The sequence below is a fragment of the Rhinoderma darwinii genome, assembly GCF_050947455.1.
Source record: "Rhinoderma darwinii isolate aRhiDar2 chromosome 2 unlocalized genomic scaffold, aRhiDar2.hap1 SUPER_2_unloc_56, whole genome shotgun sequence".
Classification (NCBI taxonomy): domain Eukaryota; kingdom Metazoa; phylum Chordata; class Amphibia; order Anura; family Rhinodermatidae; genus Rhinoderma; species Rhinoderma darwinii.
Window position 1 is genome coordinate 1,573,264 of NW_027461725.1, and position 16,160 is coordinate 1,589,423.

At 41.4% G+C, this 16,160-nt stretch overlaps 49 pseudogenes; all 49 read right to left on the minus strand.

Annotated features, from left to right (window-relative positions):
• Positions 1-172: 172 nt before the first annotated feature.
• Positions 173-291, minus strand: LOC142680192 (5S ribosomal RNA; annotated as a pseudogene).
• A 67-nt stretch (positions 292-358) lies between these two features.
• On the minus strand, positions 359-477 carry LOC142681452 (5S ribosomal RNA; annotated as a pseudogene).
• A 67-nt stretch (positions 478-544) lies between these two features.
• Positions 545-663, minus strand: LOC142680172 (5S ribosomal RNA; annotated as a pseudogene).
• A 67-nt stretch (positions 664-730) lies between these two features.
• On the minus strand, positions 731-849 carry LOC142680185 (5S ribosomal RNA; annotated as a pseudogene).
• Positions 850-1,288: 439 nt separating this feature from the next.
• On the minus strand, positions 1,289-1,407 carry LOC142680354 (5S ribosomal RNA; annotated as a pseudogene).
• Positions 1,408-1,660: 253 nt separating this feature from the next.
• LOC142680215 (5S ribosomal RNA) lies at positions 1,661-1,779 on the minus strand (annotated as a pseudogene).
• A 440-nt stretch (positions 1,780-2,219) lies between these two features.
• LOC142680332 (5S ribosomal RNA) lies at positions 2,220-2,338 on the minus strand (annotated as a pseudogene).
• A 67-nt stretch (positions 2,339-2,405) lies between these two features.
• LOC142681455 (5S ribosomal RNA) lies at positions 2,406-2,524 on the minus strand (annotated as a pseudogene).
• Positions 2,525-2,591: 67 nt separating this feature from the next.
• On the minus strand, positions 2,592-2,710 carry LOC142680338 (5S ribosomal RNA; annotated as a pseudogene).
• A 67-nt stretch (positions 2,711-2,777) lies between these two features.
• LOC142680271 (5S ribosomal RNA) lies at positions 2,778-2,896 on the minus strand (annotated as a pseudogene).
• A 67-nt stretch (positions 2,897-2,963) lies between these two features.
• LOC142680261 (5S ribosomal RNA) lies at positions 2,964-3,082 on the minus strand (annotated as a pseudogene).
• A 439-nt stretch (positions 3,083-3,521) lies between these two features.
• Positions 3,522-3,640, minus strand: LOC142680327 (5S ribosomal RNA; annotated as a pseudogene).
• Positions 3,641-3,707: 67 nt separating this feature from the next.
• Positions 3,708-3,826, minus strand: LOC142681204 (5S ribosomal RNA; annotated as a pseudogene).
• A 67-nt stretch (positions 3,827-3,893) lies between these two features.
• LOC142680286 (5S ribosomal RNA) lies at positions 3,894-4,012 on the minus strand (annotated as a pseudogene).
• Positions 4,013-4,079: 67 nt separating this feature from the next.
• Positions 4,080-4,198, minus strand: LOC142681362 (5S ribosomal RNA; annotated as a pseudogene).
• Positions 4,199-4,265: 67 nt separating this feature from the next.
• Positions 4,266-4,384, minus strand: LOC142681437 (5S ribosomal RNA; annotated as a pseudogene).
• Positions 4,385-4,451: 67 nt separating this feature from the next.
• On the minus strand, positions 4,452-4,570 carry LOC142680050 (5S ribosomal RNA; annotated as a pseudogene).
• Positions 4,571-4,637: 67 nt separating this feature from the next.
• Positions 4,638-4,756, minus strand: LOC142681061 (5S ribosomal RNA; annotated as a pseudogene).
• A 67-nt stretch (positions 4,757-4,823) lies between these two features.
• On the minus strand, positions 4,824-4,942 carry LOC142680201 (5S ribosomal RNA; annotated as a pseudogene).
• A 67-nt stretch (positions 4,943-5,009) lies between these two features.
• Positions 5,010-5,128, minus strand: LOC142681241 (5S ribosomal RNA; annotated as a pseudogene).
• Positions 5,129-5,195: 67 nt separating this feature from the next.
• Positions 5,196-5,314, minus strand: LOC142681040 (5S ribosomal RNA; annotated as a pseudogene).
• Positions 5,315-5,381: 67 nt separating this feature from the next.
• LOC142680051 (5S ribosomal RNA) lies at positions 5,382-5,500 on the minus strand (annotated as a pseudogene).
• Positions 5,501-5,753: 253 nt separating this feature from the next.
• LOC142681148 (5S ribosomal RNA) lies at positions 5,754-5,872 on the minus strand (annotated as a pseudogene).
• A 67-nt stretch (positions 5,873-5,939) lies between these two features.
• On the minus strand, positions 5,940-6,058 carry LOC142681063 (5S ribosomal RNA; annotated as a pseudogene).
• Positions 6,059-6,125: 67 nt separating this feature from the next.
• LOC142680171 (5S ribosomal RNA) lies at positions 6,126-6,244 on the minus strand (annotated as a pseudogene).
• Positions 6,245-6,311: 67 nt separating this feature from the next.
• LOC142681318 (5S ribosomal RNA) lies at positions 6,312-6,430 on the minus strand (annotated as a pseudogene).
• Positions 6,431-6,497: 67 nt separating this feature from the next.
• Positions 6,498-6,616, minus strand: LOC142681044 (5S ribosomal RNA; annotated as a pseudogene).
• Positions 6,617-6,683: 67 nt separating this feature from the next.
• Positions 6,684-6,802, minus strand: LOC142680069 (5S ribosomal RNA; annotated as a pseudogene).
• Positions 6,803-6,869: 67 nt separating this feature from the next.
• On the minus strand, positions 6,870-6,988 carry LOC142681124 (5S ribosomal RNA; annotated as a pseudogene).
• Positions 6,989-7,055: 67 nt separating this feature from the next.
• LOC142681149 (5S ribosomal RNA) lies at positions 7,056-7,174 on the minus strand (annotated as a pseudogene).
• A 5,233-nt stretch (positions 7,175-12,407) lies between these two features.
• LOC142680205 (5S ribosomal RNA) lies at positions 12,408-12,526 on the minus strand (annotated as a pseudogene).
• Positions 12,527-12,593: 67 nt separating this feature from the next.
• Positions 12,594-12,712, minus strand: LOC142681106 (5S ribosomal RNA; annotated as a pseudogene).
• A 91-nt stretch (positions 12,713-12,803) lies between these two features.
• On the minus strand, positions 12,804-12,922 carry LOC142680131 (5S ribosomal RNA; annotated as a pseudogene).
• A 67-nt stretch (positions 12,923-12,989) lies between these two features.
• LOC142680097 (5S ribosomal RNA) lies at positions 12,990-13,108 on the minus strand (annotated as a pseudogene).
• Positions 13,109-13,175: 67 nt separating this feature from the next.
• On the minus strand, positions 13,176-13,294 carry LOC142681107 (5S ribosomal RNA; annotated as a pseudogene).
• Positions 13,295-13,409: 115 nt separating this feature from the next.
• On the minus strand, positions 13,410-13,528 carry LOC142681426 (5S ribosomal RNA; annotated as a pseudogene).
• A 67-nt stretch (positions 13,529-13,595) lies between these two features.
• Positions 13,596-13,714, minus strand: LOC142681064 (5S ribosomal RNA; annotated as a pseudogene).
• A 67-nt stretch (positions 13,715-13,781) lies between these two features.
• On the minus strand, positions 13,782-13,900 carry LOC142681366 (5S ribosomal RNA; annotated as a pseudogene).
• Positions 13,901-13,967: 67 nt separating this feature from the next.
• LOC142681183 (5S ribosomal RNA) lies at positions 13,968-14,086 on the minus strand (annotated as a pseudogene).
• Positions 14,087-14,153: 67 nt separating this feature from the next.
• On the minus strand, positions 14,154-14,272 carry LOC142681322 (5S ribosomal RNA; annotated as a pseudogene).
• A 253-nt stretch (positions 14,273-14,525) lies between these two features.
• LOC142681335 (5S ribosomal RNA) lies at positions 14,526-14,644 on the minus strand (annotated as a pseudogene).
• A 67-nt stretch (positions 14,645-14,711) lies between these two features.
• On the minus strand, positions 14,712-14,830 carry LOC142680136 (5S ribosomal RNA; annotated as a pseudogene).
• A 67-nt stretch (positions 14,831-14,897) lies between these two features.
• On the minus strand, positions 14,898-15,016 carry LOC142680108 (5S ribosomal RNA; annotated as a pseudogene).
• Positions 15,017-15,083: 67 nt separating this feature from the next.
• Positions 15,084-15,202, minus strand: LOC142680930 (5S ribosomal RNA; annotated as a pseudogene).
• A 67-nt stretch (positions 15,203-15,269) lies between these two features.
• LOC142681225 (5S ribosomal RNA) lies at positions 15,270-15,388 on the minus strand (annotated as a pseudogene).
• A 67-nt stretch (positions 15,389-15,455) lies between these two features.
• LOC142681326 (5S ribosomal RNA) lies at positions 15,456-15,574 on the minus strand (annotated as a pseudogene).
• A 67-nt stretch (positions 15,575-15,641) lies between these two features.
• On the minus strand, positions 15,642-15,760 carry LOC142681430 (5S ribosomal RNA; annotated as a pseudogene).
• A 67-nt stretch (positions 15,761-15,827) lies between these two features.
• On the minus strand, positions 15,828-15,946 carry LOC142681065 (5S ribosomal RNA; annotated as a pseudogene).
• A 91-nt stretch (positions 15,947-16,037) lies between these two features.
• LOC142680299 (5S ribosomal RNA) lies at positions 16,038-16,156 on the minus strand (annotated as a pseudogene).
• Positions 16,157-16,160: the final 4 nt, after the last annotated feature.

The window sequence follows — 16,160 nt, forward strand, 5'->3', positions numbered from 1 at the left end:
CGGATTCCCAGACAGTCTCCCACACTGGTACTAGCGAGGCGTTAAGCTGTGTAACTTCTGCGATCTAACGAGAGCAGGCACATTTAGCTTAGAATGGCCATTCACATTAAATGCTTTAATCCATAGTCCTTTTTAATCGATTGTGAAACAAAATATAAACGACATAATAAAAAGGCAACCGCACCACTGATTCCAAGACAGTCTCCCACACTGGTACTAGCGAGGCCTTAAGCTGTGTAACTTCTGCGATCTGACGAGAGCAGGCACATTCAGCTTAGAATGGCCATTGACATTAAAAGCCTTAATCCATAGTCCTATTTAATCTATTGTGAAACAAAATCTAAACAACATAATAAAAAGTCAACCGCAACACGGATTCCCAGACAGTCTCCCACACTGGTACTAGCGAGGCCTTAAGCTGTGTAACTTCTGCGATCTGACGAGAGCAGGCACATTCAGCTTAGAATGGCCATTGACATTAAATGCTTTAATCCATAGTCCTTTTTAATCGATTGTGAAACAAAATCTAAACGACATAATAAAAAGTCAACCGCACCACGGATTCCCAGACAGTCTCCCACACTAGTACTAGCGAGGCCTTAAGCTGTGTAACTCCTGCGATCTGACGAGAGCAGGCACATTCAGCTTATAATGGCCATTGACATTAAATTCTTTAATCCATAGTCCTTTTTAATCGATTGTGAAACAAAATCTAAACGACATAATAAAAAGTCAACCGCACCACGGATTCCAAGACAGTCTCCCACACTGGTACTAGCGAGGCCTTAAGCTGTGTAACTTCTGCGATCTGACGAGGGCAGGGACATTCAGCTTAGAATGGCCATTGACATTAAATGCTTTAATCCATAGTCCTTTTTAATCGATTGTGAAACAAAATCTAAACAACATAATAAAAATTCAACCGAACCACGGATTCCCAGACAGTCTCCCACACTCGTACTAGCGAGGCCTTAACTTGTGTAACTTCTGCGATCTGACGAGAGCAGGCACATTCAGCTTAGAATGGCCATTGACGTTAAATGCTTTAATCCATAGTCCTATTTAATCTATTGTGAAACAAAATCTAAACGACATAATAAAAAGTCAACCGCACCACGGATTCCCAGACAGTCTCCCACACTGGTACTAGCGAGGCGTTAAGCTGTGTAACTTCTGCGATCTAACGAGAGGAGGCACATTCAGCTTAGAATGGCCATTCACATTAAATGCTTTAATCCATAGTCCTTTTTAATCGATTGTGAAACAAAATATAAACGACATAATAAAAAGGCAACCGCACCACTGATTCCCAGACAGTCTCCCACACTGGTACTAGCGAGGCCTTAAGCTTTGTAACTTCTGCGTTCTGACGAAAGCAGGCACATTCAGCTTAGAATGGCCATTGACATTAAATGCTTTAATCCATAGTCCTATTTAATCTATTGTGAAACAAAATCTAAACGACATAATAAAAAGGCAACCGCACCACGGATTCCCAGACAGTCTCCCACACTGGTACTAGCGAGGGCTTAAGCTGTGTAACTTCTGCGATCTGACGAGAGAAGGCACATTCAGCTTAGAATGGCCATTGACGTTAAATGCTTTAATCCATAGTCCTATTTAATCTATTGTGAAACAAAATCTAAACGACATAATAAAAAGTCAACCGCACCACAGATTCCCAGACAGTCTCCCACGCTGGTACTAGCGAGGCCTTAAGCTGTATAACTTCTGCGATCTGACAAGAGCAGGCACATTCAGCTTAGAACGGCCATTGACATTAAATACTTTAATCCATAGTCCATTTTAATCGATTGTGAAACAAATCTAAACGACATAATAAAAAGTCAACCGCACCTCGGATTCCCAGACAGTCTCTCACACTCGTACTAGCGAGGACTTAAAGTGTTATATATCGGCGATTTGACGAGAAAAGGCACATTTAAGCTTAGAATGGCTATTAACTTTTAAAGCTTTAGTCTATTTTTATTTTTAAACAATTGTGAAAGAAATTCTAAACGACATAATAAAAAGTCAACAGCACCACGGAAGCCCAGGAAGTCTCCCACACTGGTACTAGCGAGGTGTTAAAGTGTTATTGATCTGCGATTTGACGAGAAAAGGCACATTTCACCTAAGAATAGCTATTAACTTTTAAAGCTTTAGTTTATTATTATTTTTAATCGATTGTGAAACAAATTCTAAACGACATAATAAAAAGGCAACCGCACCATGGATTCCCAGACAGTCTCCCACACTGGTACTAGCGAGGCCTTAAGCTGTGTAACTTCTGCGATCTAACGAGAGCAGGCACATTCAGCTTAGAATGGCCAATGACATTAAATGCTTTAATCAATAGTCCTTTTTAATCGCTTGTGAAACAAAATCTAAACGACATAATAAAAAGTCAACCGAACCACGGATTCCCAGACAGTCTCCCATACTGGTACTAGCGAGGCCTTAAGCTGTGTAACTTCTGCGATCTGACGAGAACAGGCACATTCAGCTTAGAATGGCCATTGACATTAAAAGCCTTAATCCATAGTCCTATTTAATCTATTGTGAAACAAAATCTAAACAACATAATAAAAAGTCAACCGCTCCACGGATTCCCAGACAGTCTCCCACACTGGTACCAGCGAGGCCTTAAGCTGTGTAACTTCTGCGATCTGACAAGAGCAGGGACATTCAGCTTAGAATGGCCATTGACATTAAATGCTTTAATCCATAGTCCTTTTTAATCGATTGTGAAACAAAATCTAAACGACATAATAAAAATTCAACCTCACCACGGATTCCCAGACAGTCTCCCACACTGGTACTAGCGAGGCCTTAAACTGTCTAACTTCTGCGATCTGACGAGAGCAGGCACATTCAGCTTAGAATGGCCATTGACATTAAATGCTTTAATCCATAGTCCTATTTAATCTATTGTGAAACAAAATCTAAACGACATAATAAAAAGTCAACCTCACCACAGATTCCCAGACAGTCTCCCACACTGGTACTAGCGAAGCCTTAAGCTGTGTAACTTCTGCGATCTGACGAGAGCAGGGACATTCAGCTTAGAATGGCCATTGACATTAAATGCTTTAATCCATAGTCCTTTTTAATCGATTGTGAAACAAAATCTAAACGACATAATAAAAATTCAACCGCACCACGGATTCCCAGACAGTCTTCCGACACTGGTACTAGCAAGGCCTTAAGCTGTGTAACTTCTGCGTTCTGACGAGAGCAGGCACATTCAGCTTAGAATGGCCATTGACGTTAAATGCTTTAATCCATAGTCCTATTTAATCTATTGTGAAACAAAATCTAAACGACATAATAAAAAGTCAACCGCACCACGGATTCCCAGACAGTCTCCCACACTGGTACTAGCGAAGTCTTAAGTGTGTAACTTCTGCGATCTGACGAGAGCAGGCACATTCAGCTTAGAATGGCCATTGACATTAAAAGCCTTAATCCATAGTCCTATTTAATCTATTGTGAAACAAAATCTAAACAACATAATAAAAAGTCAACCGCACCACGGATTCCCAGACAGTCTCCCACACTGGTACTAGCGAGGCCTTAAGCTGTGTAACTTCTGCGATCTGACGAGAGAAGGGACATTCAGCTTAGAACGGCCATTGACGTTAAATGCTTTAATCCATAGTCCTTTTTAATCGATTGTGAAACAAAATCTAAACGACATAATAAAAATTCAACCGCACCACGAATTCCCAGACAGTCTCCCACACTGGTACTAGCGAGGCCTTAAGCTGTGTAACTTCTGCGATCTGACGAGAGCAGGCACATTCAGCTTAGAATGGCCATTGACGTTACATGCTTTAATCCATAGTCCTATTTAATCTATTGTGAAACAAAATCTAAACGACATAATAAAAAGGCAACCGCACCACGGATTCCCAGACAGTCTCCCACAATGGTACTAGCGAGGCATTAAGCTGTGTAACTTCTGCGATCTAACGAGAGCAGGCACATTCAGCTTAGAATGGCCATTGACATTAAATGCTTTAATCCATAGTCCTTTTTAATCGATTGTGAAACAAAATCTAAACGACATAATAAAAAGTCAACCGCACCACGGATTCCCAGACAGTCTCCCACACTAGTACAAGCGAGGCCTTAAGCAGTGTAACTTCTGCGATCTGATGAGAGCAGGGACATTCAGCTTAGAATGGCCATTGACATTAAATGCTTTAATCCATAGTCCTTTTTAATCGATTGTGAAACAAAATCTAAACGACATAATAAAAATTCAACAGCACCACGGATTCCCAGACAGTCTCTCACACTGGTACTAGCGAGGCCTTAAGCTGTGTAACTTCTGCGATCTAACGAGAGCAGGCACATTCAGCTTAGAATGGCCATTGACATTAAATGCTTTAATCCATAGTCCTTTTTAATCGATTGTGAAACAAAATCTAAACGATATGATAAAAAGTCAACCGCACCACGGATTCCCAGACAGTCTCCCACACTGGTACTAGCGAGTCCTTAAGCTGTGTAACTTCTGCGATCTGACGAGAGCAGGCACATTCAGCTTAGAATGGCCATTGACATTAAAAGCCTTAATCCATAGTCCTATTTAATCTATTGTGAAACAAAATCTAAACAACATAATAAAAAGTCAACCGCACCACGGATTCCCAGACAGTCTCCCACACTGGTACTAGCGAGGCCTTAAGCTGTGTAACTTCTGCGATCTGACGAGAGCAGGGACATTCAGCTTAGAATGGCCATTGACATTAAATGCTTTAATCCATAGTCCTTTTTAATCGATTGTGAAACAAAATCTAAACGACATAATAAAAAGTCAACCGCACCACGGATTCCCAGACAGTCTCCCACACTGATACTAGCGAGGCCTTAAGCTGTGTAACTTCTGCGATCTGACAAGAGCAGGGACATTCAGCTTAGAATGGCCATTGACATTAAATGCTTTAATCCATAGTCCTTTTTAATCGATTGTGAAACAAAATCTAAACAATATAATAAACAGTCAACCGCACCTCGGATTCCCAGACAGTCTCCCACACTGGTACTAGCGAGGCCTTAAGCTGTGTAACTTCTGCGATCTGACGAGAGCAGGCACATTTAGCTTAGAATGGCCATTGACGTTAAATGCTTTTATCCATAGTCCTATTTAATCTATTGTGAAACAAAATCTAAACGACATAATAAAAAGTCAACCGCACCACGGATTCCCAGACAGTCTCCCACACTGGTACTAGCGAGGCCTTAAGCTGTGTAACTTCTGCGATCTAACGAGAGCAGGCACATTCAGCTTAGAATGGCCATTGACATTAAATGCTTTAATCCATAGTCCTTTTTAATCGATTGTGAAACAAAATCTAAACGACATAATAAAAAGTCAACCGCACCACGGATTCCTAGACAGTCTCCCACACTGGTACTAGCGAGGCCTTAAGCTGTGTAACTTCTGCGATCTGACGAGAGCAGGCACATTCATCTTAGAATGGCCATTGACATTAAAAGCCTTAATCCATAGTCCTATTTAATCTATTGTGAAACAAAATCTAAACAACATAATAAAAAGTCAACCGCACCACGGATTCCCAGACATTCTCCCACACTGGTACTAGCGAGGCCTTAAGCTGTGTAACATCTGCGATCTGACGAGAGCAGGGACATTCAGCTTAGATTGGCCATTGACATTAAATGTTTTAATCCATAGTCCTTTTTAATCGATTGTGAAACAAAATCTAAACGACATAATAAAAATTCAACCGCACCACGGATTCCCAGACAGTCTCCCACACTGGTACTAGCGAGGCCTTAAGCTGTGTAACTTCTGCGTTCTGACGAGAGCAGGCACATTCAGCTTAGAATGGCCATTGACGTTAAATGCTTTAATCCATAGTCCTATTTAATCTATTGTGAAACAAAATCTAAACGATATAATAAAAAGTCAACCGCACCACGGATTCCCAGACAGTCTCCCACACTGGTACTAGCGAGGCCTTAAGCTGTGTAACTTCTGCGATCTGACGAGAGCAGGGACATTCAGCTTAGAATGGCCATTGACATTAAATGCTTTAATCCATAGTCCTTTTTAATCGATTGTGAAACAAAATCTAAACGACATAATAAAAATTCAACCGCACCACGGATTCCCAGACAGTCTCCCACACTGGTACTAGTGAGGCCTTAAGCTGTGTAACTTCTGCGATCTGACGAGAGCAGGCACATTCAGCTTAGACTGGCCATTGACATTAAATGCTTTAATCCATAGTCCTTTTTAATCGATTGTGAAACAAAATCTAAACGACATAATAAAAAGTCAACCGCACCACGGATTCCCAGAAAGTCTCCCACACTGGTACTAGCGAGGCCTTAAGCTGTGTAACTTCTGCGATCTGACGAGAGCAGGCACATTCAGCTTAGAATGGCCATTGACGTTAAATGCTTTAATCGATAGTCCTATTTAATCTATTGTGAAACAAAATCTAAACGACATAATAAAAAGTCAACCGCACCACGGATTCCCAGACAGTCTCCCACACTGGTACTAGCGAGGCCTTAAGCTGAGTAACTTCTGCGATCTGACGAGAGCAGGGACATTCAGCTTAGAATGGCCGTTGACATTAAATGCTTTAATCCATAGTCCTTTTTAATCGATTGTGAAACATAATCTAAACGACATAATAAAAATTCAACCGCACCACGGATTCCCAGACAGTCTCCCACACTGGTACTAGCGAGGCCTTAAGCTGTGTAACTTCTGCGATCTGACGAGAGCAGGCACATTCAGCTTAGAATGGCCATTGGCGTTAAATGCTTTAATCGATAGTCCTATTTAATCTATTGTGAAACAAAATCTAAACTACATAATAAAAAGTCAACCGCACCACGGATTCCCAGACAGTCTCCCACAATGGTACTAGCGAGGCCTTAAGCTGAGTAACTTCTGCGATCTGACGAGAGCAGGGACATTCAGCTTAGAATGGCCGTTGACATTAAATGCTTTAATCCATAGTCCTTTTTAATCGATTGTGAAACAAAATCTAAACGACATAATAACAATTCAACCGCACCACGGATTCCCAGACAGTCTCCCACACTGGTACTAGCGAGGCCTTAAGCTGTGTAACTTCTGCGTTCTGACGAGAGCAGGCACATTCAGCTTAGAATGGCCATTGACATTCAGCTTAGAATGGCCATTGACATTAAATGCTTTAACCCCTTAACGCTCCAGGACATACTATTATGTCATGGTAAGTGCATCGTTCGCGCTCCATGAGATAATAGTATGTCATGGAGTAAACACGGCGCCGTTCGCGCGGGGCGCGTGCATGAGCTGTGATAGCTGCTGTTTCCGACAGCAGACTATCATTGCTCAATGTGCCGGGACCGATCGCGGTGGTCCCCGCAGATTTAACCCCTCAGAAGCCGCGTTCAATAGCGATAGCGGCTTCTTAGGGGTTAATCCGCCATCGCCGGCCTCCTACACGATAGCGGCCGGCGATGGTGACTATGGCAGCCGGACACCAAACAATGGCGTCCGGCTATGCCATAGACGGAAGCCTAGTGGGTCCTGACAGAGTCAGGACCCACTATGCTTGCTGTCAGTGAGTAGCTGACAATTCTAATACACTGCACTACGCATGTAGTGCAGTGTATTAGAATAGCGATCAGGGCCTCCTGCCCTCAAGTCCCCTAATGGGACAAAGTAAAAAAGTTAAAAAAAAGTAAAAAAAAGTTGTGTAAAAATAAGAAAATAAAAGTTTTAAAAGTAATAAAAGTAAAAATCCCCCTTTTTCCCTTGTCAGTTTTTATTATTAAAATAAATAAATAAACAAATAAACTATACATAATTGGTATCGCCGCGTCCGTAACGGCCTGAACTACAAAATTATTTCGTTATTTATCCCGCGCGGTGAACGTCGTAAAAAAAATAAATAATAAACCGCACCACAATCACAATTGTTTGGTCACTTGACCTCGCAAAAAATGGAATAAAAAGAGATCAAAAAGTCGCATGTACCGAAAAATGGTACTGATCGAAACTACAGTTCGTTACGCAAAAAATAAGTCCTCGCACGGCTTTTTTGAAGGAAAAATAAAAACGTTATGGCTCTTAGAATAAGGCAACACAAAAAGTAAATGATTTATTACAACAAGTATTTTATTGTGCAAACGCCATAAGACATAAAAAAACTATAAACATCTGGTACCGCCGTAATCGTATCGCCCCGCAGAATGAAGTGAATGTGTCATTTATAGCGCACGGTGAACGCTGTGAAAAAAATAGAACAAAAAAACAATAGTAGAATTGCGGTTTTTTAGTCACCGCGCCACCTAAAAATAGAATAAAAACTGATCAAAAAGCCGCATGCATGACATGAAAACTGCAATGGATTCCTCAAGGGGTCTAGTTTCCAAATTCGGGTCACTTTTGGGGGTTTTCCACTGTTTTGGCACCACAAGACCTCTTCAAACCGGACATGTTGCCTAATAAAAAAGAGGGCTCAAAATCCACTAGGTGCTCCTTTGCTTCGGAGGCCGGTGGTTCAGTCCATTACCGTACTAGCGCCACATGTGGGATATTTCTCTAAACTGCAGAATCTGGGAAATACGTATTAAGTTGCGTTTCTCTGATAAATCCTTTTGTGTTATAAAAAAAATGATATAAAGAGGATTTTCTGACAAAAAAAGAAAAGTAAATTTCACCTCTACTTTGCTCTAAATTTCTGTGAAACACCTAAAGGGTTCATAAACTTTCTAAATGCTGTTGTGAATACTTTGAGGGGTCTAGTTTCTAAAATGGGGTGTTGGATAGGGGTTTCTAATATATGGGCCCCTCAAAGCAACTTCAGAACTGAACTGGAACCTAAAAAAATAAATAAATGAGGCAATACTTCGCTTCTTACATTATACTGATAATGAGCCGTGCCCACCCCGAGATGACCCCAGTTTTGACCGTTTGTATAAATGGAGACCCCTATTAGACCGTTTCAGTGCCCGGTTTTCCCAAGCATACACCCCCGAGAAGTGTATTTCTATTGATGAGTCCCTGGTACATTTTAAAGGGAGGGTTCAATTCCGCCAGTACCTGCCGGGTAAGAGGTCAAGGTATGACGTGAGGATGTATAAGCTGTGCGAGAGTGCCTCAGGGTATACCTACAGGTTTAGGATATATGAAGGAAAGGCCACCCCCAAACCAGACTGCATCCTGGACTACAATAGGTACATGGGAGGGAAGGACTTGTCAAATAAAGTCCTGAAGCCCTACAGCGCCATGCGGTGTGGTATAAGAAGCTGGCCGGGCACATCATACAGATGACTTTGTACAATGCGTACGTGCTACGTCGATGTGCAGGCCAGAGGGGAACTTTCCTGGAATTTCAAGATCTAATCTTTAGGGATCAGGAAGGGGGGGCACCCAGTACTTCTGGAAGCGAGGCCACACGCATCGTACCAGGGCAACACTTTCCAAGAGAAGTTCCCCAAACCGGTGGAAAGGGAAAGAGTCAAAAGAGGTGCAGAGTCTGCTATAAGAGGGGGATAAGGAAGAACACAATATACCAATGTGACACGTGTCCCGAAAAACCAGGGCTCTGTATAAAAGATTGTTTTAAAATGTATCATACATCCCTTGATTTTTAATTTACCCTGATGCACTCCGCACAGCTTACCCCCCTCATCTTTCCCTTCTGAGCCCTGCCGTATGCCCAGGCAGCTGATAACAGCCACATGTAGGGTATTGCCGTACCCAGGATAACCCACATTACAATTTAAGGGGTGTATATCTCCGGTGGCGCATGCTGGGCACACTATATCGGACACTGGCATGCCATATATATATATATAAAATTGCAAATCTCACTCTGCACCATCTGCTGCGCATTATCTTTTACACAGTACCTGTGGGGTCAAAATGCTCACTACACCTCTAGATGAATGTCTTAAGGGGTGTAGTTTTTAAAATGGGGTCACTTCTCGGGGGTTTCAACTGTACTGGTACCTCAGGGGCTTCTGCACACATGACTTAGCACCAGAAAAGCTCCAGTAGGCCAAATGGTGGTCCTTTCCTTCTGAGCCCTCCCATGGGCCCAAACGGCAGTTTATCACCACAAATGGGGTATTGCCGCACTAAGGACAAATTGGTCAACAAAATGGGGTATGTTGTTCCTTGTGAAAATAAGAAATTTTGATCAAAAATAACATCTTATTGGAAAAAATATCATTTTTTTCATTTCACAGCCCAATTCAAATAGGTGCTGTGAAAAAACTGTGCTGTCAAAATGATAACAAAAACCATAAATGAATTCCTTGTGGGGTGTAGTTTCCAAAATGGGGTCACTTATGGTGGGTTTACATTGCTTTGATACCTCTGGGGCTCTGCAAATGCGACATGGCACCCGAAAACCAATCCAGCAAAAACTGGACTCCAACAAACACATAGCGCTCCTTTCCTTCTGAGCCCTCCCATGGGCCCAAACGGCAGTTTATCACCACAAATGGGGTATTGCCGCACTAAGGACAAATTGGGCAACAAAATTGGGGTATGTTGTTCCCTGTGAAAATAAGAAATTTTGATCAAAAATGACATCTTATTTGAAAAAATATCATTTTTTTCATTTCACAGCCCAATTCAAATAGGTGCTGTGAAAAAATTGTGCGGTCAAAATGATAACAAAAACCATAAATGAATTCCTTGAGGGGTGTAGTTTCCAAAATGGGGTCACTTCTGGTGGGTTTACATTGCTTTGATACCTCTGGGGCTCTGCAAATGCGACATGGCACCCGAAAACCAATCCAGCAAAATCTGGACTCCAACAAACACATAGCGCTCCTTTCCTTCTGAGCCCTCCCATGGGCCCAAACGGCAGTTTATCACCACAAATGGGGAATTGCCGCACTAAGGACAAATTGCGCAACAAAATGGGGTATGTTGTTCCCTGTGAAAATAAGAAATTTTGATCAAAAATGACATCTTATTGGAAAAAATATCATTTTTTTCATTTCACAGCCCAATTCAAATAGGTGCTGTGAAAAAACTGTGCGGTCAAAATGATAACAAAAACCATAAATTAATTCCTTGAGGGGTGTAGTTTCCAAAATGGGGTCACTTCTGGTGGGTTTCCATTGCTTTGATACCTCTGGGGCTCTGCAAATGCGACATGGCACCCGAAAACCAATCCAGCAAAATCTGGACTCCAACAAACACATAGCGCTCCTTTCCTTCTGAGCCCTCCCATGGGCCCAAACGGCAGTTTATCACCACAAATGGGGTATTGCCGCACTAAGGACAAATTGGGCAACAAAATGGGGTATGTTGTTCCCTGTGAAAATAAGAAATTTTGATCAAAAATGACATCTTATTGGAAAAAATATCATTTTTTTCATTTCACAGCCCAATTCAAATAGGTGCTGTGAAAAAACTGTGCTGTCAAAATGATAACAAAAACCATAAATGAATTCCTTGAGGGGTGTAGTTTCCATTGTTTTGATACCTCAACACCTCTTCAAACCTGGCATGCTGCCTAAAATATATTCTAATAAAAAAGAGGCCTTAAAATGCACTAGGTGCTTCTTTGCTTCTAGGGCTTGTGTTTTAGTCCACGAGCGCAATAGAGCCACATGTGGGACATTTCTAAAAACTGCAGAATCTGGACAATACATATTTAGTAGTATTTCTCTGGTAAAACCTTCTGTGTTATAGAAAAAAATGAATAAATTTGAAATTCAGCAGAAAAAATGAAATTTGCAAATTTCATTTCCACTTTGCTTTAATTCCTGTGAAATGCCTGAAGGGTTAAAAAACTTTCTATATGCTGTTTTGAATACTTTGAGAGGTCTAGTTTTTAAAATGGGGTATTTTATGGGGGTTTCTAATACATAGGCTCCTCAAATCCACTTCAGAACTGAACTGGTACCTTCAAAAAAAGGCTTTTTAAATTTTCTTAAGAATATGAGAAATTGCTGTTTATGTTCTAAGCCTTGCAACGTCCAAGAAAAATAAAATAATGTTCAAAAAACGATGCCAATCTTAAGTAGACATATGGGAAATGTGAACTAGTAACTATTTTGAGTGGTATAACCGTCTGTTTTTCAAGCAGATGCATTTAAATTCTGAAAAATGCTATTTTTTGTAAATTTTCTCTAAATTTTGCAATTTTTCACAAATAAAGATTGAATATATCGACCAAATTTTACCACGAACATGAAGCCCAAAGTGTCACGAGAAAACATTCTCAGAATCGCTTGGATAGGTTTAAGCATTCCGACGTTATTACCACATAAAGTGAAATATGTCAGATTTGAAAAATGGGCTCTGAGCCTTAAGGCCCAAACTAGGCTGCGTCCTTAAGGGGTTAATCCATAGTCCTTTTTAATCAATTGTGAAACAAAATCTAAACGACATAATAAAACGTCAACCGCACCACGGATTACCAGACAGTCTCCCACACTGGTACTAGCGAGGCCTTAAGCTGAGTAACTTCTGCGATCTGACGAGAGCAGGCACATTCAGCTTAGAATGGCCATTGACATTAAATGCTTTAATCCATAGTCCTTTTTAATCGATTGTGAAACAAAATCTAAACAACATAATAAAAAGTCAACTGCACCACGGATTCCCAGACAGTCTCCCACACTGGTACTAGCGAGGCCTTAAGCCGTGTAACTTCTGCGATCTGATGAGAGCAGGGACATTCAGCTTAGAATGGCCATTGACATTCAGCTTAGAATGGCCATTGACATTAAATGCTTTAATCCATAGTCCTTTTTAATCGATTGTGAAACAAAATCTAAACGACATAATAAAAATTCAACCGCACCACGGATTCCCAGACAGTCTCCCACACTGGTACTAGCGAGGCCTTAAGTTGTGTAACTTCTGCGATCTGACGAGAGCAGGCACATTCAGCTTAGAATGGCCATTGACGTTAAATGCTTTAATCCATAGTCCTATTTAATCTATTGTGAAACAAAATCTAAACGACATAATAAAAAGTCAACCGCACCACGGACTCCCAGACAGTCTCCCACACTGGTACTAGCGAGGCCTTAAGCTGTGTAACTTGTGCGATCTGACGAGAGCAGGCACATTCAGCTTAGAATGGCCATTGACATTAAATGCTTTAATCCATAGTCCTTTTTAATCGATTGTGAAACAAAATCTAAACGACATAATAAAAAGTCAACAGCACCACGGATTCCCAGACAGTCTCCCACACTGGTACTAGCGAGGCCTTAAGCTGTGTAACTTCTGCGATCTGACGAGAGCAGTGACATTCAGCTTAGAATGGCCATTGACATTCAGCTTAGAATGGCCATTGACATTCAGCTTAGAATGGCCATTGACATTAAATGCTTTAATCCATAGACCTTTTTAATCGATTGTGAAACAAAATCTAAACGACATAATAAAAATTCAACCGCACCACGGATTCCCAGACAGTCTCCCACACTGGTACTAGCGAGGCCTTAAGCTGTGTAACTTCTGCGATCCGACGAGAGCAGGCACATTCAGCTTAGAATGGCCATTGACGTTAAATGCTTTAATCGATAGTCCTATTTAATCTATTGTGAAACAAAATCTAAACGACATAATAAAAAGTCAACCGCACCACGGATTCCCAGACAGTCTCCCACACTGGTACTAGCGAGGCCTTAAGCTGTGTAACTTCTGCGATCTGACGAGAGCAGGGACATTCAGCTTAGAATGGCCATTGACATTAAATGCTTTAATCCATAGTCCTTTTTAATCGATTGTGAAACAAAATCTAAACGACATAATAACAATTCAACCGCACCACGGATTCCCAGACAGTCTCCCATACTGGTACTAGCGAGGCCTTAAGCTGTGTAACTTCTGCGTTCTGACGAGAGCAGGCGCATTCAGCTTAGAATGGCCATTGACGTTAAATGCTTTAATCCATAGTCCTATTTAATCTATTGTGAAACAAAATCTAAACAACATAATAAAAAGTCAACCGCACCACGGATTCCCAGACAGTCTCCCACACTGGTACTAGCGAGGCCTTAAGCTGTGTAACTTCTGCGATCTGACGAGAGCAGGGACATTCAGCTTAGAATAGCCATTGACATTAAATGCTTTAATCCATAATCCTTTTTAATCGATTGTGAAACAAAATCTAAACAACATAATAAAAATTCAACCGCACCACGGATTCCCAGACAGTCTCCCACACTGGTACTAGCGAGGCCTTAAGCTGTGTAACTTCTGCGTTCTGACGAGAGCAGGCACATTCAGCTTAGAATGGCCACTGACGTTAAATGCTTTAATCCATAGTCCTATTTAATCTATTGTGAAACAAAATCTAAACGACATAATAAAAAGGCAACCGCACCACGGATTCCCAGACAGTCTCCCACACTGGTACTAGCGAGGCCTTAAGCTATGTAACTTCTGCGATCTGACGAGAGAAGGAACATTCAGCTTAGAATGGCCATTGACCTTAAATGCTTTAATCCATAGTCCTTTTTAATCGATTGTGAAACAAAATCTAAACGACATAATAAAAAGTCAACCGCACCACGGATTCCCAGACAGTCTCCCACACTGGTACTAGCAAGGCCTTAAGCTGTGTAACTTCTGCGATCTGATGAGAGCAGGCACATTCAGCTTAGAATGGTCATTGACATTAAATGCTTTAATCCATAGTCCTTTTTAATCGATTGTGAAACAAAATCTAAACGACATAATAAAAAGTCAACCGCACCACAGATTCCCAGACAGTCTCCCACACTGGTACTAGCGAGGCATTAAGCTGTGTAACTTCTGCGATCTGACGAGAGCAGGCACATTCAGCTTAGAATGGCCATTGACATTAAATGTTTTAATCCATAGTCCTTTTTAATCGATTGTGAAACAAAATCTAAACGACATAATAAAAATTCAACCGCACCACGGATTCCTAGACAGTCTCCCACACTGGTACTAGTGAGGCCTTAAGCTGTGTAACTTCTGCGTTCTAACGAGAGCAGGCATATTCAGCTTAGAATGGCCATTGACGTTAAATGCTTTAATCCATAGTCCTATTTAATCTATTGTGAAACAAAATCTAAACGACATAATAAAATGTCAACCGCACCACGGATTCCCAGACAGTCTCCCACACTGGTACTAGCGAGGCCTTAAGCTGTGTAACTTCTGCGATCTGACGAGAGCAGGCACATTCAGCTTAGAATGGCCATTGACCTTAAATGCTTTAATCCATAGTCCTTTTTAATCGATTGTGAAACAAAATCTAAACGACATAATAAAAAGTCAACCGCTCCACAGATTCCCAGACAGTCTCCCACACTGGTACTAGCGAGGCCTTAAGCTGTGTAACTTCTGCGTTCTGACGAGAGCAGGCACATTCAGCTTAGAATGGCCATTGACGTTAAATGCTTTAATCCATAGTCCTATTTAATCTATTGTGAAACAAAATCTAAACTACATAATAAAAAGTCAACCGCACCATGGATTCCCAGACAGTCTCCCACACTGGTACTAGCGAGGCCTTAAGCTGTGTAACTTCTGCGATCTGACGAGAGCAGGCACATTCAGCTTAGAATGGCCATTGACATTAAATGCTTTAATCCATAGTCCTTTTTAATCGATTGTGAAACAAAATCTAAACGACATAATAAAAAGTCAACCGCACCACGGATTCCCAGACGGTCTCCCACACTGGTACTAGCGATGCATTAAGCTGTGTAACTTCTGCGATCTGACGAGAGCAGGTACATTCAGCTTAGAATGGCCATTGACATTAAAAGCCTTAATCCATAGTCCTATTTAATCTATTGTGAAACAAAATCTAAACAACATAATAAAAAGTCAACCGCACCACGGATTCCCAGACAGTCTCCCACACTGGTACTAGCGAGGCCTTAAGCTGTGTAACTTCTGCGATCTGACGAGAGCAGGGACATTCAGCTTAGAATGGCCATTGACATTCAGCTTAGAATGGCCATTGACATTAAATGCTTTAATCCATAGTCCTTTTTAATCGATTGTGAAACAAAATCTAAACGACATAATAAAAATTCAACCGCACCACGGATTCCCAGACAGTCTCCCACATTGGTACTAGCGAGGCCTTAAGCTGTGTAACTTCTGCGTTTTGACGAGAGCAGGCACATTCAGCTTAGAATAGCCATTGACGTTA